Source organism: Triturus cristatus, chromosome 4_1, assembly GCF_964204655.1.
Source record: "Triturus cristatus chromosome 4_1, aTriCri1.1, whole genome shotgun sequence".
In the NCBI taxonomy this organism is placed as follows: Eukaryota; Metazoa; Chordata; class Amphibia; order Caudata; family Salamandridae; genus Triturus; species Triturus cristatus.
Window position 1 is genome coordinate 323,689,335 of NC_140585.1, and position 20,610 is coordinate 323,709,944.

The 20,610-nt window shown below is 44.6% G+C and overlaps 1 long non-coding RNA gene across 1 annotated transcript; it reads left to right on the top strand.

The window, feature by feature from the left end:
* The first annotated feature begins 17,587 nt into the window (after window positions 1-17,587).
* LOC146854877 (uncharacterized) lies at window positions 17,588-19,587 on the top strand. Its single transcript, XR_014980761.1, has 6 exons — window positions 17,588-17,647; window positions 18,378-18,469; window positions 18,560-18,667; window positions 18,765-18,852; window positions 18,937-19,002; window positions 19,431-19,587. It is a non-coding gene; the product is annotated as an uncharacterized LOC146854877 (long non-coding RNA).
* Window positions 19,588-20,610: the final 1,023 nt, after the last annotated feature.

Here is a 20,610-nt window from a genome sequence, read left to right on the forward strand (position 1 = left end):
GTAACGCAAATAAACATAGTATTTAGAGGCACCCTGAAGCTTCCTTTGCCTGATTTCGAAAAAACAAGGAAGAGCAAGAAGAAAGAAACTACCGTGCAGCTGCTAAGAAGACGAAGAAACCAACTGCTTTGGCCCCAGCCCTACCGGCCTGTCGACCCTTGAACCTGTTCCTGCCACAGCCCAGACCCACTTGTGGCCAGCAACCTCACAAATCCCTGTGGACCTGGCTACCTTGTGACTCTGATCATATGGGAGGCCCATGAGCAGTAGCTCTGCTCAAAGCAAGTTTCAAACCCCAGGCATCATCACGGAACCGCAAAGCCTGCACACTCTGCACTGGACAAGCCTGGCCTCTGTCGGAGTGGACAAAGACCCCGATGACAACCTCCCCGGCAACTGTGACCCCGAATCTGGCCACCAAGGTCTCACCTTGACGCTCATGACGACGCCTGCAGCCTCAGAACCAGGGACCCCCCCCCCCGACCACAATCAACAGAGGGTAAGATTTACCAAGACCAAAAGTCACCCCAGCACCCAGCGCACTGCAGCCCCCTATGCCCGACTCCTGGGGACATACCCACCCTCCAAATACCCAATTTAACTCACAAAGTGGTGGGGGCACATGAAGATACTGCGACCCGAGCTTGCAGCCTTGGTTTGCCCAGAAGCTTTCCCATTGCAATCCATTGAGCGCACAAAGGGTCAAAGGCACCCAGCACCCACCTGCCCGAGTGGCCCTGGCAGTGTAACTTCTACTCCTACCTATTTCCCACATTTGCCCTGAGCAAGTGACCAGGAGCCCAGCTCTGACAGCCGTGTGGCCTGCTAGTCAGCAGCCAGCAACCAAGGCCCCCCTGCCTCCCATAGGATAACATCGTGCCAAACTCACTCTGCCCCCGTCCGCCACAGTCCCACAGAGGGTGTAACAACTGTACAAACCTGAGCCTGGGGGAACCTTGAGTCTGTGCCCAGAACCTTAACTCGGCCAGTCGAGTACTTACCAAAAAGCCGATAACCCAAATGTATTCCATAGGGTAACATTGATTGGTTTCATCAGAAATTCCTTGTAAGTGTGGAGATTCTAAAAGTTAAAAGTTTTGCTTAAAAACAACCAACTAACAGAAATGGAAAAACTCAACTGCTATTAGGAGAGATCCCAATGCTGGATCTTGTTGCCCAGCACTGACCCTGAAAACCACTCACAACCGTACTTACCAATCACACTATTTTCTTCCATAGGAAATCATTGGAAGTTTCTCTGTAAAAATTCTTCTTAGTGTCAAGTTTAGTAATAGCAAAATATTGCCTGAGAATCACAACAGCAACTACAACGGATATACTCACATCTTTCCAAGACCTTACACATGACTGAATATAGGATCCAGGCCATGACTTACAAAAGTTATCCTGGAAGTAATCATTAGCAAATCACTTCAAACTCACATTGAGCTCAATGTATTATTGTGTTTGAAATTGTGTTGCCTATTGCAACAACTTGTAACTATTACCTACCAAAGTCAATGGCACATTGCCAAAGTATGTAACTAAAGCCTCGCAATCTGAGTAAGTATCTTTTGATACCTATTGTTGGTTACAAAATAAAACAAACATATATTTTTATATCAAAAACATTGGCCTTGAGTTCAGTTATTGAGTGTGTGAGACCACCTGCTGACTGAGTGTGTACAACAAAGGGTTTACACTTTCCTCTGATACTGCCTTACTGCTTGACCAAGCTAACACTTCATAGAGTAAGGTTATATCTAACTTTAACCTCTGCCCAAACTCTGGTGACTGTGGACTCTGTGCACACCGTACCTATTTGGGAACAGTATATACCTAGCCACTTTCTAACAATATACATGTGTGACAACATGTACAAGTCTGTTGCAGGACACAAGTAGTGTCGCAAAGAATGATAGCAAAGCATAATCTCCTGATATATAGCCAAAGACAGGACGTTTTGGCCAAAGATTGTTGTGATGTAGCACATTGCATGTCACATCTCTAGGTGTTCACAACAGACTCACATTGCTGAGGAGACCCAAGGGCACAGGTCTAACATACATAGATGGAACTACAAACTAAGCCACACTGAAGTTGAGTCCACAATACTTACTGATTCCAAAGTGCATTGCGTCAGTCAGCTCCTACCTGTGCAAAACCAATGCAAAAGCAACTTCTGAGCACTGCCATGAAGTGCACACATATTGGCCAATGTGCCCACAGATGTCATTTGAACTGCACTCAGCATATAGTCTGGATCAGTGGCAAGATTACAAGGGTGTCATCACTATGAGACAATGCGAAAGTAACAGCTCGGATGCGGCACTGTTGGTACAGGGAGCAATGCAGCATGTTACCACTTGTGTGCAGCACACTGTGTATCTGCAAACCAACATCATCAGGTACCAAGGCATTACTGTAATGATTAAGTGTGTCACAAAAGCAAGAAACTCGAAGTTAAGTCTGCATTCCGAACAGTGCTAATACTCCTATACACCTGTGAGTGACCTCTATTCCAAACTCATTACTCAGTCTCATATAACCCATGTGACTCACTAACACTGTTGTGCCATGTGACATTAACAATGGACCCACAAATGACCAACAGCATGCATGGAATGGAGATCGATTGGCCATGGCCAGGAACATGTGAGATGTTGGAGGTCACAATGAACTGTCACCAGAGTAGGCCGTAAACCATAATTGCTAATCTATCAGACATGCAAGGTCATTGTGTCCACATCTAAGGTATCTGGCCTCAATCCATCCTGCTGAGTGACAGGTCACGACCATAGTTACACATACAATGATTACTCCAACGATGGTATGATTTGCACACGATGGTGCAAGACTCACTCCCCCGCATCAGCCATGATATAAATGCTAGCACAAATCTATGGTTAACAAGATTTATTATACAAAGACATATATATATAAAATGATAACCTACACTAATCTATGTCCCTAACTCTAGCCCTAACCTAAGCACAAATATGAATTCTACCTAAAACTATCTTAACTAACTATTTACAAACACAGAAAAAGAATAAATACATCAACCCCCCACCCAAAGATAAATGAAACCTATCCCCAAATCCTATAACATACAATAAGTAAAACCAGTCTAAAACTAACCCTAACTAAGCCTACACTAAAACTATGCTAAACAACACATACAACTAGGACATCACACAACATAATAATAAAAGGGGGACAGTGTGGGAAGGGAGAAGAGGGGGGTGAGAACAGGGGCAGTGTTCAGGGCCGTCCGAAGTGGGCCCTGATCTCGTGGATCTGCCTGTTCATGTAGAAGAACTCATGGCGGATGTCCTGTAGGAGGGTAGTGTGGCCCTGGACAAGTCTCATTATCTGTGCAAGTCCAGGGTCCATGGGGGCCGGTGCTGGTGCAGGTGCTGGTGCGGGGGCTGGTGCCGGTGCCGGTGCTGGTGCTGGTGGCGGCGCATATTGGCCTGGCACCGGTGCGGGTGTGGCAGAAGGGGGATTGACATCTCGGGATCCCACGACGACACCTGAGGTGGATGGTGTAGAGCCACTGCCAGTGGTGATGCATTCTGGCAGCAACAGACAGGTCCCTGCCCTCCTCTCGGCCCGGTACCTCCTTGCCATCAACCTGTAACCCTTGTGTACCTTCCGCACATGGAGGTACCGGTCCTTGGCGACCTGGAACCGGTGCTGTTCCTCAGATGTCATGTTGTCTGAGAGAAAAAAAAAATCTATGTCAGTTTTCTGTCCCCTACACTATGTAACCGTACAACATGAGATCTGTATCACAAGTGGAAAACAACATGTTAAGTCAAGGACTGACCTGTTAAACACAATGTCTACGCAGGATTAAACAACTCTACTGTTGAGACTGACATGACAGTGCATGGCATGGTACATGCACTGACACAACTGAAAGCTAAGGATACGCTACAAACATGGCACCTCTGGACAAACGGGCTGTGTGTGACCTGTACAATTGACTTCATTCGGGAGGCATAACCCCTACGTGCACAGCACAACCCTCTCCCACCCTGTGACAGACAGCTGCATCAGAATTAAAATGCACATGTGCAGTCATGTGTGTCCCCCAGGAACTGTGTGCAGTACATCAAGTCAGTGCCAAGACAGGCAAGGGTGTATGTGTGCAGGTGTGAATAACTACCTATTGTAGTCTCACACTACATGCACAATAACAGGCCTGGGACTGCCCTACTCACACTTGTAATCATGCTGCATCATGCCGCACACATGGAAACATATTTAGGGTATGAATGCGGACTTAGGCACTTACTCACTCCACCATTACTATGCAATTGGTGATAGTCATCCACTGCGAGGGGGATACATCATTGACCCACAACTGCCAGTCATGCATGTGTTGTAACCCCCATCTCACTCCATAGTAGAGATGAGCACACATGTATCAACTACACAAACTGTTACAATGGAATACACATTGTAATGGCACCCTGGGGTCATGAGGATTGTGTAATTGTTATGGCTAATGTGTACACACAGATCTTGTTGCCGCAGTCCTGATTAGCTAATCTATGTGACATACAATGATGCTGAGCTAATGCATGGCTATGAAATGTGTGTTAAGTGATGTCACCAATTGTGTCAGATGAGTTGGTACACATGATCCTGATTCCAGCCTAGTATGTCCACACATAGCCTATCAACACCATTGCAGTGCACAAATATCAATTCTCAATTGACGTACACATCTATGGAATGTGTTTGTGTAAAACACCATTGACAATATTGGATCTGAGCTACACCCTGCCACTTCTGCTTCTGTGCTATGCAGCATACCTTAGGTATCACTGTGCCAAGATGTATGACCTTGTACGGACATAATAGCACTGCCTCATTGTGCACAATGCTACACCCACTGCACGCCCCTTGGACGATGTCTACCGCATGTAAGTGTGTCATCTTGCTTAGGCTGCGAAAATGAACATGGGAGTAAATGCTAGTGGCCTATTGCCATCACAACTGCAGTGTAAATGCCTAGTTGGCAGCATTATTAGCTCGGAAATAGGCACATCCATTAACACGTGTATCAATGACTGTTGATGGACAAACTCACAACTCTGAATGAGATGCATTGTACTCCTTTACACTACCATATTAGACACAGTACGGAAAGGCTGAATACCTCTTCACATTATAGGCAATTGACATGCGATACATACCCATACTGGTAATCAACAACGTGCTGCATTTGGCACAGACACTCATGACCACGCAACATGCCAATATTTCTTGTCACTACTCACCAGTGGCGCGTGGGTCCCGGAAACGGTCAATGTCCCCCTGGGGGATCGGTTGGCGTCCATCTGTGAGAGAACAAACGCAAATAGGTGTTGTTATAAAACCCAAGCAAATGTGGCATATTCACTATGGGAATTATTACAGTGACAAACAATGCTACATCCCTGTGGTGTAGACTTCATGTTGGCGACATGACTGGGCCTACTTTGAATGGCATCCACACACAAACATGTGGAAGCAGAGGCTGCACAGCCAAAACATCACTGCTGGCCGAGCTGCACATCTGAGTTGTTTCACCCAATATCAAGGCACCTCATCCACACGGAGCGCAAATAAACCTTTTTACTCATCATCCCTGACCAATCACAGTGGCTTTCAGCACTGTCTCACAAAGCCCACCAATATGCAGACTCCACAAGAAAGGGATCCAAGACAAGGCCCTCAACTGGATCCGCTCCTTCCTCAACGTACATACATGTGGGTCAGACACCCCTCTGTTGTCTTGGAGCCTCCAACAACCAGCCATGGAGTCCCCCAGAGATCCACATTCAGACCTACAATCTTTCACATCTACATGTCTCCGCATGCCACAATAGTGATTAGCTATGGACTCAACATTGTATCAGAGGCATACGACTGCCAACTCCTCCTCGACACATCCAGCCCACACAACTACAGCAATCAAAAGTATTGCAAATCCATGGCAGAGCTTCCTAGATGAATGTCAAAGAGCTGCATACAAGTGAGCAAAAACAAACTAAAAGTACCCATCATGCACCAAAACATCCACGCATGTAATTACACAGGCTCTTCACACGGCATGGGGGACCCACACCCCAAGACGGCCAAAGCACGCGACATGTAATCCATCATGGACTCCGATGTCCAAGATAATTGCAAGATCTATCCGGTCTCATCAACGTGCTTCCACACACTCTGTCTTCTATGTCAGACACTCTATTGACTCCTACTCAGACACACATAGACACTCACTCATGCCCTGTGCAATAGCTCACCCTACTATGGCAACACAGTCCATGACATATTTAACATGATCCACAACCGCAAGATGCAGGACATCTCAAATGCAACCACAGGACTGATCATCACACTGCCACGACCCTGTCACACCTCCCACCACCTGCACACACTTCACTGTCTCCACATCAAAGCTAGAGTCACATTCAAGATATGCACCCAGGATCACACAGCCATCCACAACACTGGGCAAACATACCTTAACATCTAATTCTATTTCCATAGCACATCAAAGGACCCGACGATCCAACCAGCTGGCCTATGCCATGTTCCCCCGCCCCAGAGGGACCTGATTGTGTGTCGGCTCCTTTTCATAACTTGCAGATATGGCCTGTGGCACACCTCCGCTACGCTTCTGACAGGCAACGTTGCTCCCCATCTCCAAGCACTAACTCTGAACATTGCTCTTCGACAGACACACCCCTTGATATACTTCAACATGCAAACACCGCCAAGCCCCTGCAACCCTTCCTGCTGAGTATTCGCTCACATTAGGCATGTGTGTTTTGGGATGTTTGACACCAGGGATCTTCATTCCTATGTGGTATTTCCAGTGGCAAAGTTACTCTACGCGGTCATTGCAACACCAATCATCACTCCACCTTGCACTGCATGGCGCACATCAATAATGTGTATTTTGATAGACTATCCCAACACCTTCCGTACTGTTGCACACACTGTAGTGGGAAGAGTGTGTCATGCAAATCCAAGGTCAAGGCCATCATGCGCACGTATTTATCGCAAGTCGCATTGCATTCACCACGTTGTTACAGTGTCACGGTCTTGGGACAGCATTAAAACATCTTGGGGCATATGTATCAAGTGATTTTGTATTCGCAAATGCTGCGATTCGCAAGAAAACAGCGTTTGCAAATACAAAATCGCAAAATGCGATATATGAGCCTTTTATGCATCGCACTAGTAAGGAATCGCTAATTTTGCGATTCCTTAATTTGGCGTAAGCATTTAAGGATTCGCAAATTGCGATTCCTTAAATGCTATGTAACAAGCACCCAAGTTGTGCGACTTCTTCTTAAGAAATCGCAAATTACCAGCAACTTCAAGTTGGTGGTATGTTGCGAATTCTTTCAAAAATGTACTTTTTTGCATTTTTCTAGGTGCCATGTGGCGCACATTCATGCCCTTATGGCATTGATGTGCGCCATATGTGCACACATGCTCATTTCAGGGGTGCATCAGGGTGTCATCATAACACCCTTGCACCTTTGAAATTATTCTGATTTTGCAATTAGCAAATTGCGAATCGCAATTTGAGAATGACTTCCCATTCATTCCTATGGGCCACCTGGCCCATAGGAAAGAATGGGAAGGTATTCCTTAATTGCGATTTCGCAATTTGCTAATCGCAATTAAGGAATATTAAGAATTCGCAAAATATGTGCGAATTTTTACATACATCCCGTTTTGCAATTCTCAAATAGCGATTCTCAAAAAATCGCTATTTGCGAATCGCAAATACGGTTTTTGATACATATGCCCCCTTCTTCTCACACACGTCACTCATATGTGTACGTAACATTAGTTGTGGACAACACGGGAATTGGTACTTACCACCCTGGATGCCATGCAGGACACCGGTGTAATCGAGCAGGTCCGCCTCCCTCACCAGCATATCCTGCCAGCGGTGCTTCCACTGCTGCACGGTCTGGGTCACCTTAAAGCAGCGGAGCATCTGCGCCCGCACACGCTCCCACCGCAACTTGCGCACCGCAACACCATACCCCTGGAGGATACGCCCTCACCTCTCCAGCATCAGAGGCAGGTAGCACCGCACCAGCCACAGGAAGGCCCCCAATGCCTCCTCAGACATCTGCCCTGACCTGCCCACTGCCGGCATCTCCACACATCCCAGTTCTCAACCCCAGAATACAAAACAGAAAACCCAAGGATGACAATAGTAATAAAACCCCACAAAAAACACAACAAGACTGAGGACAGTAGACAGTAGAAAGTAAATTAAATGTGAAATAATAAAAAAACACTTTAGAAAGGACACAGCAACAAAGCAACACTCCAAACTACACTCTCCACCAGCACAATCCCAAAAACACCTCCTCACTCACCCAAATCCAACACAATGTGCTCAAAAGAGAAAGTGAAAGTGAATGCCACATACATGGAGACAGGAAGCAGGCATACATCACTTCCTGTGTGTTAGAGACAATTTTTTGTACAAAGCGACAAGAAACTGCACGCTAAGGGGCCGATACTGTACTCTGGCTGATACTGTAATGGGTATGCGGCCCGTTTTCATGAAAAGCGATCATAATCTGAATGATAAGGGGCCGCTGATGTAATCATGCAGCATACATGCGACCAGAATCTGCACGCTAAGGACCCGCTAATGTCAATATGCTTACTGTAATGTGTATGCATACAGTTTAATGAAAAGGGATCAGAATCTGCACACTAAGGGGCAGCTAATGTAATCATGCAGCATACATGCGATCAGAATCTGCACGCTAAGGGCCCGCTAATGTCAATATGCTTACTGCAATGTGTATGTATACAGTTTAATGAAAAGTGATCATAATCTGCATGCTAAGGGGCAGCTAATGTAATCATGCAGCATACATGCGATCAGACTCTTCACGCTAAGGGCCCGCTAATGTCAATATGCTTACTGTAATGTGTATGCATACAGTTTAATGAAAAGCGATCAGAATCTGCATGCTATGGGGCAGCTAATGTAATCATGCAGCATACATGCGACCAGAATCTGCACGCTAAGGACCCGCTAATGTCAATATGTTTACTGTAATGTGTATGCATACAGTTTAATGAAAAGCGATCATAATCTGCACGCTAAGGGGCAGCTAATGTAATCATGCAGCATACATGCGACCAGAATCTGCACGCTAAGGACCCGCTAATGCCAATATGCTTACTGTAATGTGTATGCGGCATGTTTCATAGCTTTCAATGGGTTTCTTCACGCTAAGAGGCTGCTACTTGCCTGATGCTGATACCGTATTGGGGAGTGTGTCCAGCCATGTGCTTTTAAATTCGCGGGGATATATCATTGTGTTTGCAATGAGAATCTCACATCCTGGAATTTATATGGCAATGATGGACATTCAGGCCAATACTCTGGTCACTGCACAATAATACAATGTGAAGATAGGTTTGCACAATGACGGCCGACTCCATTTGAGGGTTACATATTTTTATAGGAAGGCAGGCTAATGTGGCCAACCCAGTTTGCTGGCTACATCCGGATGTCGGACGTGCACGCATTGTGTGCATTTACACAGTGTTTAAGCTGCCACCCGGAGGCCGGACGCATACCGGAAGAGCAAAGAAGCCACTAAGAGCGCCTTCCATTTTCCAAAGAATAACCATGTAAAACAGAGAAGTGAAACAATCATGAAAAAGGGCGAAAAGACACCCCTCCCCCAATAACCCTCCCACAACCCCACCTTCCGCAATAGTTTCAGCCTACCTTAATGAGAGTAAGCATACACAATATGTGTGTAAGGGAGCCCCCTCGTCACTCCACTGTGTGACCGGCGGAGGATGATTGCCCCATCGTTGGTATGCGTCAGACCTGCAAGTACTTTGGGCATGTGACTTCCCTCATATCTCTCAACAATGAAGTCACAAAGGGGAAACATGGAGTGGAAAACCTCTTTCACCCTTCCCTCTGCAGCCCGAGACAGGCGCTTCCGAGCTAATAGGTTCCTTAGACGTTGTAACCAGAACAGGAGCCCTGGAACTGCCACTGTCCCCCACTGTGCTGGGATAACCAGCCTGTCTGCCAGCAACGCTGGGACTATTTGCCTAGCCCTGAGGGATGTTAGTGAAAAGGCCTTCAGATGTGAGAGGCCAAGGAGAGTGTACTCCGGTGCGCCGGGCATTGCAATGTCGCACGCTGTATCTATGTAATCTAAGGACTCACCCCAATATCACTACAATGTTGGACAATGCCAGAGTAAGTGCACGAGGGTACCAGTCATCCTGCATCCCCGCAGGCAGCAATCTGGCTGGCTGTTATACCAGACATGTAGTTGCACAGGTGTGTGACAACAATGAGAGCAAACCTTGTAGGGGGTTCCAGCCCCCGCTACACTGTGCACAGTGTGGTGTGCATAATACAGGATACGTTCCCATTCCTTGGCTTCAATTGGCCTCCGCAGCTACATTTCCATCAAAACCTGCACTTTTGTGCACTGACCACTCAGAGTGGTGATGAGCGTTTCGTACAGCTCAGATATGAGGGAAAGTTTGTCCTCCGTACGCGCTGACCACTTTGCATATGACGTAACCAACGTAGAGTCCAGTGACCCAGTGTGTTATTTGGCATTATGAATATACAACAGCAGCGGGAAATTCATAATCCTGTATGTGCCACAGATATGGCACATGCCCTTCTGGATCAAAGATAGACCCTATGCTTTTGCAGCCCTGTTTTTGACAGCGATGGAATATCGCTGATTCCTGATCCGGGGGCAAGTCCGGGTTATCCACGCTGTAGTTTGTTGGTGAGGGGATAAAGGGCCACCCCTTCCATACTGCCACCCTGTCCAAGACCTTGTGGGTGGGCGCCCTAACTGGCAAAGAGTACAAGCCCCAGGGCCAGTGCTTATTGGCTAGCCGCTGTTAGATGCAGATGTTTTTGCCTGCCACAGACTGGTCCATGAAGTTCCATTGCTTCTCCCATAGCAGCCTATTCCATTCAACTATATACCAGAGGCATGTGGCTTGTTAGTAGCCACCAATGAGGGGCAATCCCAGGCAGCCTTTAATTTTCGGCAGTGTAAGCTGCACATGTGGGAGGCAAGTCTGCTTGCCCTCCCTGACAGACTTAGTTATGATGGCTTGCAATTGTGTGAGTGCAAGGCGGTGGGACACCATGTGTCCAAATTGACATACTTCGTAAATGCGTGGAAGACTCAACATTTACCCTCCCGCTATGCCTCGAAACCATGTGAGGCTCAGTTTTGAGCAGGCATCCAGCGCCTTATCCGTCTCATCCAACAGTGTTGGATATTTGAGCTTCGCTGTACAGGCAAGAGTCGGAACACGTTGTAGGCCCAGGTACTGTGTATCCCACTGCACACAGCAGAATGGGAATTGTTGTTCCATAGCCAACACTTCCTCAGGGGTATACACAGACTACCTTTTATGTTCCAAGACAGTCAACACCCAAATTGGCATGTGACATTACTCATCCTCACATCTTTGTGTAATTTCACAGACATTCATTACAAAAAGGGAAGTGAATTGTAAGGGTAGTACTCCCCTGGGGTGGTCTGTAGGTGATGAGTATGTGTACATATAAATCTGACAATAAGGGTGGGCATGATGTGCCCTACTCACACGTGCGGCTCCCAAAGCGCTGTGGGGGAGTAGGAGTGCAGCTCCAACTCATCCAAATAGACATGTCTTGTTGTTCCGCATGTAAGCATGCTGGGTGTGAGATTGTTGGAATTTGACTTTCATCTCATCCATGGCTTTGCTTGCGGCGTAGGGGGCAGCTCTCCCTCTGCCTTGTGATTTGCCGATCCCGGTCGAGTCTGCAAGGGCAAGGTTGTCAGAGCAGCTGTTCCTCTTGGGGATGTTGAGGTTGACTCTGTCATGGATGTCTTTGTGGCTGATGATGTGTAGTGAATTGAATGTGTGTGTGAGTAGTTAGCAGCTTACTTTCTCCTTGTTGGTGCTACATTGGATGTTCTGTATGTGTTGCCTCTTGTATTTGGGATGTGGGTTTCTGAAGACAGGTGTGTCTGCTGCTTTCATGCTGTGTTAGAACTTGTGTAGTGGCGTTTTGTATCTCCCTGCGTAGATTTTGTTGCAGTAGTCCAGTCTGCTGTGGATGAGTGCGTTTGGGCCAATTTTTATGCTTCCTGGGGTTATCCGTTGTGATGGATTAGGTTCGGTCTGTAGGCAGCTGTAGCATGCAATGGAGTAGATCTGGCTCGGCAGGATGATGGTGTACTTGGGATGATGCCAAACTTGCGTGCATGGTCTGTCAGTGAGGGCGGGCTCACAAGGGCTGTCAACCACCAGAGGTTGTCCCATGCGGATGTGGATGGAGCGGAGATGAGGAGGTCAGTCTTCTCACAGTTGATCTTTATGCCGAGGTGTGTCATCCAATCTGCTAGTTCCGACATTCATTCCTGGGAGCTGGCTTTTGTGTCTTCTGCGTTGTTCTTGAGGGGGAGGATGAGCTGTGTGTTGTCTGTGTGGGATGATATGATTACCACATGCTGTCTAGTAATGGCAGTGAGTGGGGACATGTGCATATTGCAAACCGTGTGTCTTAGTGACGCTCCATGTTGTACTCCAGGAGAGGCCTTTTCCTTGTATCCCCTTGTGGTGGTGTCTGGCATGTGGTGTGTGGTGTGTGGTGTGTGAGAGGGTGTTTGTGGCTGCATAGAGGTGTAGTAGGATATGTTGTCCACAATGTGACACAGGTCAAGTGGCATGCATATTTAAGCATTGTCAGCATGGTGTAGGTTCTTGGTGCTGTGCTTGATACCCAAACAAGACTGGGAGTGGTCCATGATGGAGTTCTCTTCAATGTAGCCAGTTATCTGGGTGTTTATGTGTCTCTCAGTGACTTTGTCCACCACGGGGTGCAGGGAGATGGTCAGATAGTTTGTCTTGCCTATTGGGTCATACTGCCAATGAGCTGATTTGTTCAAAGTAGAGACCGGTCTGGACGGTCTTCATGAAGGTGTCCAGAGATGGTGTGCATGTGAGCTCTGCTGGTGGCTCATTCAATGTCTTGGATGCTTGCAGAGATATATTTTCATGCTTGGCACCATTTCACACCCAAATTTAACATTTGCACCCATTTTAGGACCCATATTTCCGATTTGAGCCACATTCAACACCCACTTGTCAGATTTGAGCAACATTCCATGCCCAATTTTCAGATTTGTCCTGAAACTTTAACACCAAATTAACCATGAAATTCATTATTTGGCACTTACAAACCCATGAAGTTTCCATTTTTATTGATAAGTACACCCTGTGAATCATGGTTTGCATGCTATTTGACACAACCATTGATGAATTGTGTGCCAGATTTTACTCCTTGTAAAGTCAAGTTGTGCACGATTGACACCCTGTTAACTCTCTGTGAGGATGAAACATACACACCAGGATTGTCATTTTGGACTCTTACTTGCAATTATTGTACAATGGTAACATTTCATAGTGATATACTGATGCAGGAAAGTAACTTGCAGACAGGGTATGTGTGTTGAGTTTGTTTATTGTCACAAACAGTTCTTGAGGCAATTTTCCATCTACATGTATTTGTTTTTGTCAGTCACAATGTGATGTGCTCAAGTGAAATAATTGTTTATTATCCTGTCCCTTCGGGCAATTCCAGCAGCATTGGCAGTGGTGTGTGGGCCACCTCGTTGATCCTCTTCATCATCTTGATCATCGGCCGGTGCTGCAGGCACTTCGATCCAGGGAGCATTTGTGCGGACACAAATGTTGTGCAATACACAACATGCTATTATTATTTTGTTGACCATTTCTGGGCTGTACAGCAGTTAGCCACCTGTAATGTCCAGGCACTGGAAACGTGACTTGAGCACGCCAAATGTACGCTCCACGATCCCACGTGTGCGTCGATGTGCAGCATTGTACTGCCTCTGTGCCTGGGTGGTGGGGTTTCGGATTGGTGTCATCATCCACGGGCAGAGAGCATATCCTTGATCACCTATGAGATGTAATAGGGAGATGTGTACATGATTCATTAGGCATACTATGTTGGCAGTGATGACATATTTTGAGATTGTTCTTTTTGCTATTTTTTGACTTAGGTTAGACATGTGTTGCTTCTGGCTATTTGGCGGCATCAATGCTGAGTACATTGCCTCAGTGTTGATTCTCCAACCATCCTTTTTACTGGTGTTTGCTGCACGGTTGCATAAGTGTCACCACAAGTGTCCAAAATGGGAATGATGCCTGCACAATAACCACAGACACCGACAGGCAGTCTGGCTCTCCTAACATCTAGCCATGGCACTGATCCACACTCGTTGCAGTCACCGCCATGTGAATGTTCAAATGACATAGGCCACACATGGCACAGCTGACATTCAGACATGCATCTCATGCTGATGGCAGACCTGTGACACCACACAAGCCACGCAATTGTATGTCCCGAGGTAATACGGAGGAACAGACCACAGCCACCTCACCTGCAGGGCCCACTAGGGACAGTGAAGGTTGGCACACACCATCAACAATGACTTGTGACACCACGTGAACTTACTGGCCTGCGTCATCTGTCACTAGCAGAGCATTAGACTCACATGACACAATCATTTTCAATATGTGGTTTCTTCAACAAGATCAGACTGTCCACACACTTCCCCACGCTGATACACATGGCATGGCTCACCTTTGCACACTTCTTGGCATTTGTAATGGATTAGCATTTGAAAGGTCAATTACTACACACAAGTAGTGACCGAATACACATCCACTTACTCATCAGGCAACCACATGACACACCATATGACAGGGTTGAGGCTGAGAAATATTTGTGGCAGAGTGAGAGAGGAGATGCTACTAGACACCATCAACAGCAGCATCCAACAACACTGCAGTCAACACTAATGGCGGAGTATGGTGGTTTCATGACACATTTTCCGGCCTATGCATGCACATTTGCCACACTCTGCACTTCCTACAATCAAAGTGCATTGTTACAACCTTGGTCACGACAGACCGCAGACTTGACACACTGATTGTACATGTGTGAGTACTTGTGAAACGTTGGGCCACCCTAATAGGTCACCGGCAATAAGTACTGCAACATGATCATCTTCATCAACCATGCGACCTCACACCGGAGTGGGATACCAGTCCGGATGACTTTAATAAGGTAAATGGATAGCCAGGTACTGGGGGTTACTCTACAACATGGGTACTCACATACTTTCTCTCTGGTCCCAAATTTGCTGTGTGGTTTGTGTCCCTGTGACACACGGGTGGGTGCGGGGTCAATGGGGAAGGGGGCAGGGCTAGTGAGTAAGGGAACTGACCATGTGGTTGGACACAGCCCCTCGGTCACTTAGCCACCAGACTTGGCACAGTGCAATAATAATTTCCTAGGCAATTAGTGTATCTAGTAAAATAATTCCAAATGAGTGTCCAATTAGTGTAGCCAACACAGTACTTAAAAATGTCACAGTCATTTTTATTATTAATAGATTCTCACAGAATCAGAGAAAAATGTATGGTTTAAAAAAAAAAACACAGTTCGACAATACATTTATACATAATATAAACATTCAATATAATGATGTTATTCAATTTACAAATAAAAACATATCAGTGGCCATGTAATTATCTTCTACGCGCGTTTCGGTGAAAAGTACGCCTTCGTCAGGAAAAGCCACAATTCCTGTGAATTAAAAAAGCAAATACTTAAAATAATGTTACATGAATGATTGTTTTCCTTTTATGACTTTTACAACAGATTTTGGCTATAGGACCTAATGGACACTGAAACACAATTATAAATGAGAACGAAAGTTAAAAATAAAAGATAAAAAGTACATACAATAACATTGTGCATATCGTTGATGTATATCTATCTAATGGATGCAGATAGAAATAATAAAAGCTCAGAATGGGTAACTGAGAAGGGAAAAGGGGAAAGAAGGGATAGCGAGGAAAGTACAAGATGTGAAAGAGAAAGAACTCGAGTGTATGAGTAGATAGACATCTAGGAGTGCAGAATTGAAACTAAGACAGATGAGTGTTTATAGTAGATAGTAATGGAGGAGGAGAACAGAGTAAGTAGATGCTAAGAAGATAAACAGTGCTTACTTCTAGTTTGCAGCCTAGCGGGCACATGAGGTGTGGAATAATTATCAGGAAAATGGATCTAACGGCCTGAAATAATCAAAGGCAATATATAACGAAAAATAATAATTGTAAGAGAAATAAACAGCTGAATATGAAGTTCTAGTTAGGTACCTGGTATTAGATGCAATGCTATTATCGATATGGTGTCACAATAAGTTGAAAAGAGGTTCAAGAGTGTTATCGGAGGATATCGTAGAACCTACAATTGTAATAAGGTACATTTATTTAGATATTAATGCAGCTACATAAAGACGCAAGATTATTGTTAAGCCATTATCCAGTCCAAATTCTCAACCACCGTTTATCCAAAAATCTATTAATGGTGAAGCCCCCATTAAAGTAACAATACGATGTACTAATTGCAAATCTTGTGACTCCATTATATCTGGAGAAACTTTGATCCACAATGGATTTAAAATTCAAGCTACTAACTTGTGGAATTGTAAGACCCAAAATGTTGTCTACCTAATCCTTTGCCCCTGTCAACTAGGATATGTAGGTGAGACCGCGAGAGCCATACATATTAGAATATCAGAGCATCGCTCTGCCATCAAAACCAAGAAACTTCTAGCCCCTCTAGTAAAACATTTTATACAGGCACAACATCGACCAGATGAGCTACGCTGGCGCATTTTGGAAAAAATTAATACACCTGACAATCAAGGTGGGACCGCGGTACGAAAAAAACGAGACGTTTTTTGGATCTTTTCCTTAGGCACCTTCCGCCATGGCCTGAACAGTGACCTGCCGTGGGAAAATGCAATTATATAATTACCCACATAGATAACTAAGATACAATACATAATATTCATACTTGCATGCTCTGTCCCCACACAACATATGATCTTTTTATTATACCTGTTCACTTACTAATCTCTCCATGATTAAACGAATACCTTCCTCTCATCTAAACACACATTATTGCATATCAGGCTACTGATATATAGCCACGTTCACATCTAACCATTTTACTGCGAGTAATATACCAGCTATGTCAATTGATGTCATACGCAGTTATATGTCCATTAAAGTATTCTTGTACAGCTCCTTCCATCTTCAGCAGTTATTTATTTCATGTATTATCCACATAGGACCACATTCACGTATTTAATTTACTCCAGCAAGACATTTATATACAGGACACTTGCCCTTTTTCATATATATAGACACAAACGACAATCATCATGTTCGCCAGTTGATACTCATTACATTTTATGTATCCATTGCAAACAAAGTATAGATCCAGCCCATATATTACGAATGCCTCGAGACATAAGCAGTGACCCCGCCCACATGCTACTGACGTAGCACACAGACTCAGTTCCACCCTATCATATTAGCACAACCGGCATATTTAAACGCGCGATAATCCCGCCATCGCCGTTCATCCTTCCGGTTGACAGCTGAGCTTGCGGTAATGGAGAAGTAATCGGTACTTCATCTCTTCGCTGATCAGGTAAAGAATATCCCCAGCTCTATGGAGTCTCATTTGCACACTCCTACATCTTTTAGATAGAAGTAAATTAAATACTTGATTTGCCAATAGACTTTTGACGCGGTAAAACTGTTCGCCAATTCACTATCATGTTCGCGAGTTGATACCTATCATACTTCATGTATTCATTGTGAATATAGTAGAAACTTCACCCACAGGTTATATATCCATTGTGATAATATCAGTGATCCCACCCACACGCTACTGACGTAGCACATGCCATTAGTTTTACTCAATCTCATTAGCGCAACTGCAATATTTAAATGCATGATAATCCCGCTATCGCCGTTTATCCATTCGGCCTATAACTGAGCTCGTGGCAATGGAAAAGTAACTGATATTTCATCTCTTCGTTGATTAGGTAAAAGAACACCTCCAGCACCATAGAGTTCAATCTGTAAACCCCTATATCCCCTAGATAAAAAGTAGATCAAATACTCATTTTGAGTACAGACCTCTGACACGGTAACATTGGTCCGTTATATCACGTGCACAGACTCACCTTTGTTGAACATTTCTATGCCTCTGGTTGGCCCCAAATAACTTCATCTTTTGAAAGATCATTATAAATAGATCTGAGTTTATAGACCCAATCGAGTCTAGTTAAATCTGGCCTACCTGTGCATTTAAATATTTATAAAATACACACTTTTTGTAGCTATCCATGTCCTTCTTTTGTCTTTTTATCCAGGATATCTATTTCATCATAAAGACGCCTGTCATCCAAACGGCATCTTCTTGAACATCATACGCTGAATATCCCCTAGACAACTTTATAAAAAGGTAAACACGGAAATATACCAGACATTAAGTATTAATGACATTCATAGACGCCTACCATCGTAACATTACATTCTGGGTTTCCCATTTCAGAATTACTTTCTACAGAGGAAATATCCTGAACTCACGAACTATCATCGATTTTATCAAATAAAAAGAATTTGACCTTTACATCTTATATTTACCTACATCACAGAACAGGTACATATATGTAATCCCATATAGAGACTAACAATAATCTTGCGTCTTTATGTAGCTGCATTAATATCTAAATAAATGTACCTTATTACAATTGTAGGTTCTACGATATCCTCCGATAACACTCTTGAACCTCTTTTCAACTTATTGTGACACCATATCGATAATAGCATTGCATCTAATACCAGGTACCTAACTAGAACTTCATATTCAGCTGTTTATTTCTCTTACAATTACTATTTTTCCTTATATATTGCCTTTGATTATTTCAGGCCGTTAGATCCATTTTCCTGATAATTATTCCACACCTCATGTGCCCGCTAGGCTGCAAACTAGAAGTAAGCACTGTTTATCTTCTTAGCATCTACTTACTCTGTTCTCCTCCTCCATTACTATCTACTATAAACACTCATCTGTCTTAGTTTCAATTCTGCACTCCTAGATGTCTATCTACTCATACACTCGAGTTCTTTCTCTTTCACATCTTGTACTTTCCTCGCTATCCCTTCTTTCGCCTTTTCCCTTCTCAGTTACCCATTCTGAGCTTTTATTATTTCTATCTGCATCCATTAGATAGATATACATCAACGGTATGCACAATGTTATTGTATATACTTGTTATCTTTTATTTTTAACTTTCGTTCTCATTTATAATTGTGTTTTAGTGTCCATTAGGTCCTATAGCCAAAATCTGTTGTAAAAGTCATAAAAGGAAAACAATAATTCATGTAACATTATTTTAAGTATTTGCTTTTTTAATTCACAGGAATTGTGGCTTTTCCTGAGGAAGGCGTACTTTTCGCCGAAACGCGCGTAGAAGATAATTACATGGCCACTGATATGTTTTTATTTGTAAATTGAATAACATCATTATATTGAATGTTTATATTATGTATACATGTATTGTCGAACTGTGTTTTTGTTTTTTTAAACCATACATTTTTCTCTGATTCTGTGAGAATCTATTAATAATAAAAATTACTGTGACATTTTTAAGTACTGTGTTGGCTACACTAATTGGACACTCATTTGGTATTATTTTACTAGATTCCTAATTGCCTAGGAAATTATTATTGCACTGTGTTTTACCCTGTCCTATGAATTACATTTTCTTTCCTCATATTCAGGGGGTCCCTGTTATTTTACGCAGGACAACCAGACTTGGCATACACATATCTCTCTCTCTCTCTCTCTCTCTCTCTCTCTCTGCCTCCCTCTCTCTGTCTCCCTCTCCCGCTCTGTCTCTCCCTCCCTTGCTCTATCTCTGTCTCCCTCCCTCGGTCGCCCTCGGTCTCCCTCCCTCTGTCGCCCTCCCTGTGTCTCTTTGCCTCTCTCTCCCTCTGTCACCCTCTGTCACCTCCCCCCCTGGCAGCCTGGGCTGGGACAGCTTCCTGGGCACACACACAGCCACACCCCAGTACTTCACAGGTCTTTCATGGACCATTTACTTGTTAACTATTTTTTGTTGTGTTTCACCTCTTGGTGCACATGCATCTCCAGTCTGTCTTTCGCTGGACTCACACAGCCCCCATGGTGCAGAGTCTCTCGGAGTCCGTGCTGTTGCGGCAGTGTTTGGTGGTACTCTTCTGAAATCTGCAGACATGGCACACAGGTACAATGTCTGCAAGGTCCACGGCCCAACAAGAAACTCTTGCCAGGCCGCTGGCAGCACGTGGGCCATACTGTGAGTAGCAGTGCTCTACACAGTGGAGCCTGTATACCTCATCCTCGTACACAATACATCAACATGTGCCCATGCATTTTGTGCCCCCCCCCCCCAATCAGTACCTAGGCAATGTATTTACATCCTCCCTCTAGATGGGTCAACATGATTGTTTTTTGTGCATGTGGTGTGTTCAGTTGGTACTTACCGACAAGCAATGCATTTCCATATATGCCATCCTGGAAGCGCTGGTTTATGATGCATTGTCGGAAGATGAATGCAT